The sequence below is a fragment of the Balaenoptera ricei genome, chromosome 5 (genome assembly GCF_028023285.1).
Source record: "Balaenoptera ricei isolate mBalRic1 chromosome 5, mBalRic1.hap2, whole genome shotgun sequence".
NCBI classification, from domain to species: domain Eukaryota; kingdom Metazoa; phylum Chordata; class Mammalia; order Artiodactyla; family Balaenopteridae; genus Balaenoptera; species Balaenoptera ricei.
The window spans coordinates 18,518,167-18,529,070 of record NC_082643.1 but is presented as its reverse complement, the minus strand read 5'-3'; positions in this window follow the sequence as shown (position 1 = coordinate 18,529,070).

The window sequence follows — 10,904 nt, the reverse complement described above, 5'->3', positions numbered from 1 at the left end:
TAGGGATTGCATTGAATCTGTAGATTGCTTTGGGTAGTAGAGTCATTTTCACAATGTTGATTCTTCCAATCCAGGAACATGGTATATCTCTCCATCTATTTGTATCATCTTTAATTTCTTTCATCAGTGTCTTATAATTTTCTGCATACAGGTCTTTTGTCTCCTTAGGTAGGTTTATTCCTAGATATCTTATTCTTTTTGTTGCAATGGTAAACGGGAGTGTTTTCTTAATTTCACTTTCAGATTTTTCGTCATTAGTGTATAGAAATGCAAGCGATTTCTGTGCATTAATTTTGTATCCTGCTACTTTACCAAATTCATTGATTAGCTCTAGGAGTTTTCTGGTAGCCTCTTTAGGATTCTCTATGTATAGTATCATGTCATCTGCAAATTAATCAATTTTTAAATTATTTCTTTGGACCTATATAATGACTTCATCCCCAAATAAATGTCTTTTTATCTCTTCATTATTAATAATATACTTTTAATTTTGTATTGTCATATTGCATTGGCTATAACTTTCAGAACAATATTAAGTAATATTCCTTCTTTTGTACATATTTTTTAAAAAATATATTTATTTATTTATTTATTTTTGGCTGTGTTGGGTCCTCGTGGCTGCACGCGGGCTTTCTTTTAGTTGCGGTGGGCGGGGGCTACTCTTTGTTGCCGTGCGCGGGCTTCTCATGCGGTGGCTTCTCTTGTTGCAGAGTACGGTCTCTAGGTGCGTGGGCTTCAATTGTTGTGGCACATGGGCTCAGTAGTTGTGGCGCATGGGCTTAGTTGCTCTGCGGCATGTGGGATCTTCCCAGACCAGGACTTGAACCTGTGTCCCCTGCATTGGCAGGCAGATTCTTAACCACTGAACCACCAGGAAGCCCATTTGTACATATTTTTAATGGTGATATCACTAATGTGTTATTATTACATATAATGCTGGCTGTTCGTCTTAATCTTATACTTTTTCTTTCTTTTTTTTTTTTAGAACACTATCCATCAATAGAATTTACTAGTCATAATTAGACACAAAATATGAAAAAATGTCAAAAACATAATGTTGAAGAAAGTAATTCAGATAACATGATTACATCTGTATAAACCTCAAAAAGAGATACATTTATTCAGTGTTGACAGAAGTCACGTCTTTGCATGGATGCAGCTAGAGAATGGAATGGAAACATGAAGGCAGCACCTTAAGTATAGAGCATTATCTGTCTTTTATTCTGGATTCACGTTTAATTTTTGAAAAATTTATTGAGCTATACATTTATCATTTGTACACATTTCTTTTTTAATGTAGTTTTTCTACAAAAAGCTGAATATTAAGAGTCAGATTTTCTTCTGTTACATGTGTAAAAGGAATATCAGACTTATTTATTTATTTTCTTATTTTTATTTTTTTGAATTTTTGAATTTTATTTTATTTATTTTTTAATACAGCAAGTTCTTATTATCCATTTTATACATATTAGTGTATAGATGTCAATCCCAATCTCCCAGTTCATCCCACCACCCCCCTCCCCCTGCCCACCACTTTCCCCCCCTTGGTGTCCATAAGTTTGTTCTCTACATCTGTGTCTCAATTTCTGTCCTGCAAACCGGTTCATCTGTATCATTTTACTAGGTTCCACATATATGCGTTAATATACGATATTTGTTTTTCTCTTTCTGACTTACTTCACTCTGTATGACAGTCTCTAGATCCACCCACGTCTCTACAAATGACCCAATTTCGTTCCCTTTTAAGGCTGAGTAATATTCCATTGCACATCTTCTTTACCCATTTGTCTGTCGATGGGCATTTAGGTTGCTTCCATGTCGTGGCTATTGTAAATAGTGTTGCAATGAACATTGGGGTACATGTGTCTTTTTGAGTTGTGGTTTTCTCTGGGTATATGCCCAGTAGTGGGATTGCTGGGTCAAATGGTAATTCTATTTTTAGGTTTTCAAGGAACCTCCATACTGTTCTCCATAGTGGCTGTATCAATTTACATTCCCACCAACAGTGCAAGAGGGTTCCCTTTTCTCCACACCGTCTCCAGCATTTGTTGTTTGTACATTTTCTGATGATGCCCATTCTAACTGGTGTGAGGTGATACCTCATTGTAGTTTTGATTTGCATTTCTCTAATAATTAGTGATGTTGAGCAGCTTTTCATGTGCTTCTTGGCCATCTGTATGTCTTCTTTGGAGAAATGTCTATTTAGGTCTTCTGCCCATTTTTTGATTGGGTTGTTTGTTTCTTTAATATTGAGCTGCATGAGCTGTTTATATATTTTGGAGATTAATCCTTTGTCTGTTGATTCGTTTGCAAAAATTTTTTCCCATTCTGAGAGCTGTCTTTTAATCTTGTTTGTAGTTTCCTTTGCTTTGCAAAAGCTTTTAAGTTTCATTAGGTCCCATTTGTTTCTTTGTGTTTTTATTTCCATTACTCTAGGAGGTGGATCAAAAAAGGTATTGCTGTGATTTATGTCAAAGAGTTTTCTCCCTATGTTTTCCTCTAAGAGTTTTATAGTGTCCAATCTTCCATTTAGGTCTCTAATCCATTTTGAGTTTATTTTTGTGTATGGTGCTATGGAGGGTTCTAATTTCATTCTTTTACATGTAGCTGTCCAGTGTTCCCAGCACCACTTATTGAAGAGACTGTCTTTTCTCCATTGTATATCCTTGCCTCCTTTGTCATAGATTAGTTGACCTTACGTGCGTGGGTTTATCTCTGGGCTTTCTATCCTGTTGCATTGATCTATATTTCTGTTTTTGTGCCAGTACCATATTATCTTGATTACTGTAGCTTTGTAGCATAGTCTGAAGTCAGGGAGTCTGATTCCTCCAGCTCCGTTTTTTTCCCTCAAGACAGCTTTGGCTATTTGGGGTCTTTTTTGTCTCCATACAAATTTCTAGTTCTGTAAAAAATGCCATTGGTAATTTGATACGGAATGCACTGAATCTGTAGATTGCTTTGGACAGTATACTCGTTTTCACAATATTGATTCCTCCAATCCAAGAACATGGTATATGTCTCCATCTGTTTGTATCATCTTTAATTTCATTCATCTGTGTCTTATAGTTTTCTGCATACAGGTCTTTTGTCTCCCTAGGTAGGTTTATTCCTAGGTATTTTATTCTTTTTGTTGCAATGGTAAATGGGAGTGTTTCCTTAAATTCTCTTTCAGATTTTTCATCATTAGTGTATAGGAATGCAAGAGATTTCTGTGCATTCATTTTGTATCCTGCAAGTTTACCAAATTCATTAATTAGCTCTAGTAGTTTTCTGGTGGCATCTTTAGGATTCTCTATGTATAGTATCATGTCATCTGCAAACATTGACAGTTTTACTTCTTCTTTTCCAATTTGTATCCCTTTTATTTCTTTTCCTTCTCTGATTGCCGTGGATAGGACTTCCAAAAGTATGTTGAATAATAGTGGTGAGAGTGGACATTCTTGTCTTGTTCCTGATCTTAGAGGAAATGGTTTCAGTTTTCATCACTGAGAATGATGTTTGCTGTGGGTTTGTTGTATATGGCCTTTATTATGTTGAGGTAGGTTCCCTCTATGCCCACTTTCTGGAGAGTTTTTATCATAAATCGGTGTTGAATTGTGTCAAAAGCTTTTTCTGCATCTACTGAGAAGATCGTATGGTTTTTCTTCTTCAATTTGTTAATATGGTGTATCACATTGTTTTGCGTATATTGAAGAATCCTTGCATCCCTGGGATAAATTCCACTTGATCATGGTGTATGATCCTTTTAGTGTGGTGTTGGATTCTGTTTGCTAGTATTTTGTTGAGGATTTTTGCATCTATATTCATCAGTGATATTGGTCTGTAACGTTCTTTTTTTATAGTATCTTTGTCTCATTTTGGTGTCAGGGTGATGGTGGCCTCATGGAATGAGTTTGGGAGTGTTCTTTCCTCTGCAAATTTTTGGAAGAGTTTGAGAAGGATAGGTGTTAGCTCTTCTCTAAATGTTTGATAGAATTCACCTGTGAAGCCATCTGGTCCTGGACTTTTGTTTCTTGGAAGATTTTTTTTTTAAATTTTTATTTATTTATTTATTTATGGCTGTGTTGGGTCTTCGTTTCTGTGAGAGGGCTTTCTCTAGTTGCAGCGAGCGGGGGCCACTCTTCATCGCAGTGCACGTGCCTCTCATTATTGCAGCCTCTCTTGTTGCGGAGCACAGGCTCCAGACGCGCAGGCTCAGTAATTGTGGCTCACGGGCCCAGTTGCTCCGTGGCATGTGGGATCTTCCCAGACCAGGGCTCGAACCCATGTCTCCTGCATCGGCAGGCAGACTCTCAACCACTGCGCGATGAGGGAAGCCCTCATGTTTCTTGGAAGATTTTTAATCACAGTTTCAATTTCATTCCTTGTGATTGGTCTGTTCATATTTTCTATTTCTTCCTTGTTCAGTCTTGGAAGCTTATACCTTTCTAAGAATTTGTCCATTTCTTCCAGGTTGTCCATTTTATTGGCATAGAGTTGCTTGTAGTAGTCTCTTAAGATGCTTTTTATTTCTGTGGTGTCAGTTGTAACTTCTCCTTTTTCATTTCTAATTTTTGATTTGAGTCCTCTCCCTCTTGATGAGTCTGGCAAATGGTTTTTCAATTTTGTTTATCTTCTTAAAGAACCAGCTTTTAGTTTTATTGATCTTTGCTGTTGTTTTCTTTGTTTCTATTTCATTTATTTCTGCTCTGATCTGTATGATTTCTTTCCTTCTGCTAACTTTGAGTTTTGATTGTTCTTCTTTCTCTAGTTCCTTTAGATGTAAGGTTAGATTGTTTATTTGAGATTTTTCTTCTTTCTTGAGGTAGGCTTGTATTGCTATAAACTTCCCTCTTAGAAATGCTTTTGCTGCATCCATAGGTTTTGAATCATCGTGTTTTCATTGTCATTTGTCTCTAGGTATTTTTTGATTTCCTCTTTGATTTCTTCAGTGATCTCTTGGAATTTAGTAACGTACTGTTTAGCCTCCATGTGTTTGTGTTTTTTACGTTTTTTTCCCTGTAATTGATTTCTTTTTTTAAAAAATTATTTATTTATTTATGGCTGTGTTGGGTCTTTGTTTCTGTGCGAGGGCTTTCTCTAGTTGTGGCAAGTGGGGGCCACTCTTCATCGTGGTGCGTGGGCCTCTCACTATCGCGGCCTCTCTTTTTGCGGAGCACAGGCTCCAGACGCGCAGGCTCAGTAATTGTGGCTCACGGGCCCAGTTGCTCCGCGGCACGTGGGATCTTCCCAGACCAGGGCTCGAACCCGTGTCCCCTGCATTGGCAGGCAGATTCTCAACCACTGCGCCACCAGGGAAGCCCCCTGTAATTGATTTCTAATCTCATAGTGTTGTGGTCAGAAAAGATGCCTGATATGATTTCAATTTTCTTAAATTTACTGAGGCTTGATTTGTGACCCAAGATGTGATCTATCCTGGAGAACATTCCATGTGCGCTTGAGAAGAAATTGTAATCTGCTGTTTTTGGATGGAATGTCCTATAAATATCAATTAAATATATCTGGTCTATTGTGTCATTTAAAGCTTATCCTTCCATATTCATTTTCTATGTGGATGATCTGTCCATTGATTTAAGTGAGGTGTTAAACCCCCCCACTATTATTGTGTTACTGTCGATTTCCTCTTTTACAGCTTTTAGCAGTTGCCTTATGTATTGATGTGCTCCTATGTTGGGTGCATATATATTTATAATTGTTATATCTTCTTCTTGGATTGATCCCTTGATCATTATGTAGTGTCCTTCCTTGTCTCTTGTAACATTCTTTATTTTAAAGTCTATTTTATACTCCAGCTTTCTTTTGAATTCCATTTGCATGGAATATCTTTTTCCACCCCCTCACTTTCAGTCTGTATGTGTCCCTAGGTCTGAAGTGGGTCTCTTGTAGACAGGATATATATGGATCTTGTTTTTGTATCCATTCAGTGAGCCTGCGTCTTCTGGTTGGAGCATTTAATCCATTCACGTTCAAGGTAATTATCAATATGTATGTTCCTATGACCATTTTATTAATTGTTTTGGGTTTGTTTTTGTAGGTCCTTTTCTTCTCTTGTGTTTCCCACTTAGAGAAGTTCTTTCAGCATTTGTTGTAGAGCTGGTTTGGTGGTGCTGAATTCTTTTTGCTTTTGCTTGTCTGTAAAGCTTTTGATTTCTCCATCGAATCTGAATGAGATCCTTGCCGGCTAGAGTAATCTTGGTTTTAGGTTCTTCCCTTTCATCACTTTAAATATGTCATGCCACTCCTTTCTGGCTTGTAAAGTTTCTGCTGAGAAATCAGCTGTTAACCTTATGGGAGTGCCCTTGTATGTTATTTGTCGTTTTCCCTTGCTGCTTTCAATAATTTTTCTTTGTCTTTAATTTTTGCCAATTTGATTACTATGTGTCTCGACGTGTTTCTCCTTGGGTTTATCCTGTATTGGACTCTCTGCGCTTCCTGGACTTGGGTGGCTATTTCCTTTCCCATGTTAGGGAAGTTTTCAACTATAATCTTTTCAAATATTTTCTCTGGTCCTTTCTCTCTCTCTTCTCCTTCTGGGACCCCTATAATGTGAATGTTGTTGTGTTTAATGTTGTCCCAGAGGTCTCTTAGGCTGTCTTCATTTCTTTTCATTTTTTTTTCTTTATTCTGTTCCACAGCAGTGATTTCTACCATTCTGTCTTCCAGGTTACTTATCTGTTCTTCTGCCTCAGTTATTCTGCTATTGATTCCTTCTAGTGTATTTTTCATCTCAGTTATTGTATTGTTCATCTCTGTTTGTTTGTTCTTTAATTCTTCTAGGTCTTTGTTAAACATTTCTTGCATCTTCTCGATCTTTGCCTCCATTCTTTTTCTGCGGTCCTGGATCATCTTCACTATCACTATTCTGAATTCTTTTTCTGGAAGGTTGCCTAACTCCGCTTCATTTAGTTGTTTTTCTGGGGTTTTATCTTGTTTCTTCATCTGGTACATAGCCCTCTGGCTTTTCATCTTGTCTGTCTTTCTGTGAATGTGGTTTTTGTTCCACAGGCTGCAGGATTGTAGCTCTTCTTGCTTCTGCTGTCTGCCCTTACTTTTTCTTCTATTAAAGTAATATTTTTTCTATTTTTACTCTTAAAATAATGTTACTATGGATTGGTTTTGAATCTTATCAAATACACTTTAAGCATCTATAGAAGGAATTTTTTTTGTGTTTGATGTAATGATTTGATGTATTGTATTAATAACTCTCCTTTTTTAAATGATTTCTACCCCCCTGACTATGGTGGCTTATTCCTTTACCTGCTGCATAATGAAACTTGATAATATTTGCTTGGCAAAATTGTGGCCATTTTATATCTCTCGATATGTATTGCTGGTTACCTTAATCCAGGGTTTTCTTGCTGCTCTTTCTTCCCTTTCCTGTGTACCAGCCATTTCACTATTTCTACCAACCCTTATTATTATTGGCCAATAGATAAAGGGGAAGAAACCAATACTCTGCTTCAGAACCTTGTCTCAAAATTTAAAATAGCCTTGTTATTATCCTAATGAGTAAAAAGTACCAGGTGGTGAATATCTGTAGAGGAAGTTTCCCATCAAGCCGGGTTAGCAGGACATCGCCTTCCATTATAGATGAAGGCCTGTCCAGCCTCCATTTGACATTTGCTAATGGGAACCACAATTTGTTGAGGGCCTTTCTTGTGTCGGGCACCTTACATGTACTATATTATTAAAACTTCACACCAATCGTAGGAACTGCATATTAATATTCCCATTTTACAGATGGGGAAACTAAAGGAGGGAAGGGTTAAATAATACGAACCAGTTCAAACAGCTGTTGGGTGGCAGAGCTGGAATTGCAACACAGGGCTCTCTGGCTCCAAAGTCCACTCTCTTTCTATATAGCTACAAGGCTCATAGGACATTCTCTGAAGAAGCAATGGCTCAGTAAACGGGATAAGATATGGCCATAGATAACTACACTACAAGACAAGATATAATGACTGCCATGAAAGAGGGCCAAGCACAATGTTTTCCATTGTGCTTCAGATTCACTTGGAGTCTGGAGAGCCTTTAGGAAGGCAGTGGCATAGAATGGGGAGGAGGGTCTTCTGGGCTGAGAGAGTGGTTAAGGGTGAAGGCACGTAATCAGGAAAGCCTAGGACATGTGTACAGAAGAGAGAGCCATGCTCTTTGATTGGTGTATTGTGTTCATGCTTCTATGTAATTGAAGAAGAGGCTGGAAACTTAGATTGGGTTCCTACTGTGGAACCTAAAAAATGAAGGAGTTTATTTTTTTAAGGGTAGGCCATAGGGAACCATTGTAATTATTTAAACAAGGGGTTAACAAAGTCAGATTAATATGGATCGAAGAGGGTAAAGATGGGAAAATGAGAGTACTGTAAGTGGCTATAAACAATATAGACAAGACATAAAGGGAATGTGGTTGAAGAGTGGCAGTAGGAATAGGAGGCAGGGATCTGATTTAGGGTCAGATACAGGGTAGGTTTGTTAAGTTTGTGCAGATAGGATGCTGGGAGCACAGGAGTGGCAGAATCAAAGATGCCTTCAGGTCACTGGAAGATTTAGACACTTGAAGAAGGGCTGGGCCACTAACAGAATGAGAGATATTGGAGACAAGGCTAGTTGGTGGGTGAAGAGCTTCTGAAACACCAAGATGGAAGATGGATATCTCTTGAGAGTTCAATTTGGGGTCATCTGCCTAAAAATGATAACTGACATTGTGGGAGGTCATTAATGTCTTTTAAGGGAATGGTCTTATGAAGGTTGGAGAGCTGAAGCCAAGCAGAGATTCTCAGTCCTAGTTGCACAACAAAATGACCTATGGATCTTAAAACAAAACCAAACTAAAATGAAGTAGCTGAAAAAACTCTGTCTCTACATCTGTTGACTCAGAATCTCAGGAGCCCAGATCCCTGAATAATTTAATAGGCTAATCTGTTAGACAGTTAGAATTGAGAACCACTGAGTAAGGGGTAGATATTGGCTGTAAGTAGGGAAGGAAGAAAGAGTGATACAGGTCTCCTTCCTAACCTGGAGAAGAGATGCGCCATCTGGGTTTCTCTAAATTTCCTCTTTCACATCCTTCAAGCATCTCTTCAATTTGCAAATTCGATCAATATCTAGGTAATACTCTAACTGAGAACATTCTGGTTGCTTTAGCAGGCATGCATCCCTCTTATCATTGAATGTTAAAGAATCAGAGGGTGTGAGAGCTGGAAGGAAACAGTTGTTTTAGTCCAGGGGTTTGCAAAGTTTCTTTAGCACGGGATACCTTTCAGAAAATGAAATCTTATATGAAACACCAACGTGGAAACAGAGAAAAGTAGAAGTGTTCTGAGAGAACCACAGCCTAGAACCCGCTTATTTTTCCCGCTCGCCCCAAGTGGGGACTTTAGAGAATTCTTCCAGATCAATATCTTTATTCCACCAGTTTGATCTAACCTCCCCCGTTTCAGGTAAGGAGACAGGTTTTTGAGTAGTGAAGTAACTGATCTCACGTGGCAAATGAGTTAGGGTAGATTTCCTAAGTCCTTATACAGTTTTCCTTCCTTCACAGGGTCTCCCCCTCTAACATCACCCTAAAAATCCATGTTCCATTTCAACAGAGAAAGGTGCGCAGGGAATCAAATTACCCACAGCAGCTTTGGTACAAGGTTAAGTGAGGGAAGAGGCTGCAGCTGCTGCCTGCCCTGAATGATGTGCTTTATCTGAGAGGATCTCGTCTGTCTGAACTGCTCCAGTTTCTGCTCTCTCTGGTGATTCTGAGTGGCCTGTAGACTCGTTATCTGGCCAACTCAGGGAGATAAAAAGCCTTGTTTATTTTAAAGGGAAAGTTTCAGTGGTTGAAATTTTGTCAGCAGGATGGGCATGAAAAACCTTTTTTTACACATATCTGAGGAAAAAAGTGATGAGACCTAAGGAATTATAATTGAAGATGAGAATGGTTAAGTGTCTCTTGCGTATTTTATGTGACTCTCAAAAGAGGCTACTCTGAGGTGTACTGGGCATTTAATATACTTTTGGCATCTAATGTATTCCTAATTATCCCAAAGCCATCTCCTGGCTGCAACTCAACTCCTTGGGAATGTTTGTCACAACAGGAGGAACCAAAAATTCTAAAGAGGCTGAAGTACCTTTCTGACTTTGAGGAGTGTTAACTTTGAAGTCCTGTATCTTCTAAAATTTATTCAGAAACTTGAAGGATTGTTCCCAAACAATTGCATCCAGGAGATTGAACTGTTATGCTATTTATTTGTACTATGCGCCTTTGTTGAGTTGAGTTGCTAATATTTAGTCGTATAATCATGGCTTTAGATGAGATCATGAAAAGCTAGTCCATTTCTCTGTTACTATGCAGGAAAATATTCAATCACAGAAGACTGCATTCATCTTTTTAAGGAGGCTTGGAGCATGATGTTCCTTTTCTTAGTGCCAGGTGATTCTATAGGCTGCTATTTAACTCACAACTTCTTGTTCAAGTCTCAGAAAAGAGTGGTTGTTATTTCTAAATCATCTCCCAGCATCCTGTAAGAATATGCACTTCTTTCATTTCTGGCATCATTGCAAATTTTCTTCATCAATATTGTAAGGAAGGGCCTGGTCTTTGTGTCCATGGGGGAGGCAGTGCTCTAACTACAGATCCATCTTTAATTTATGGTAAGTCAGCAGCAAAACTGCCAGCTTAGAGGCTTTTCCCCAGCTGTGGCAACCTCATGTAGATGACTAAACCTCACAGGCTACTTGGCGTGGCGACCCATCATGCAGGTGCTTATCTTAGTACTGAGTTGTGTCTCTGAGTCCAACTAACGTTTATTCACGTAGTAGTACTAAAAAATAAAATTAAAAGTTTAATAAATGAATAATTCAGCTAACACATTCAGTCTTTAATATCTGGAAAATTCATGCTGTTAACATTTTCTCCC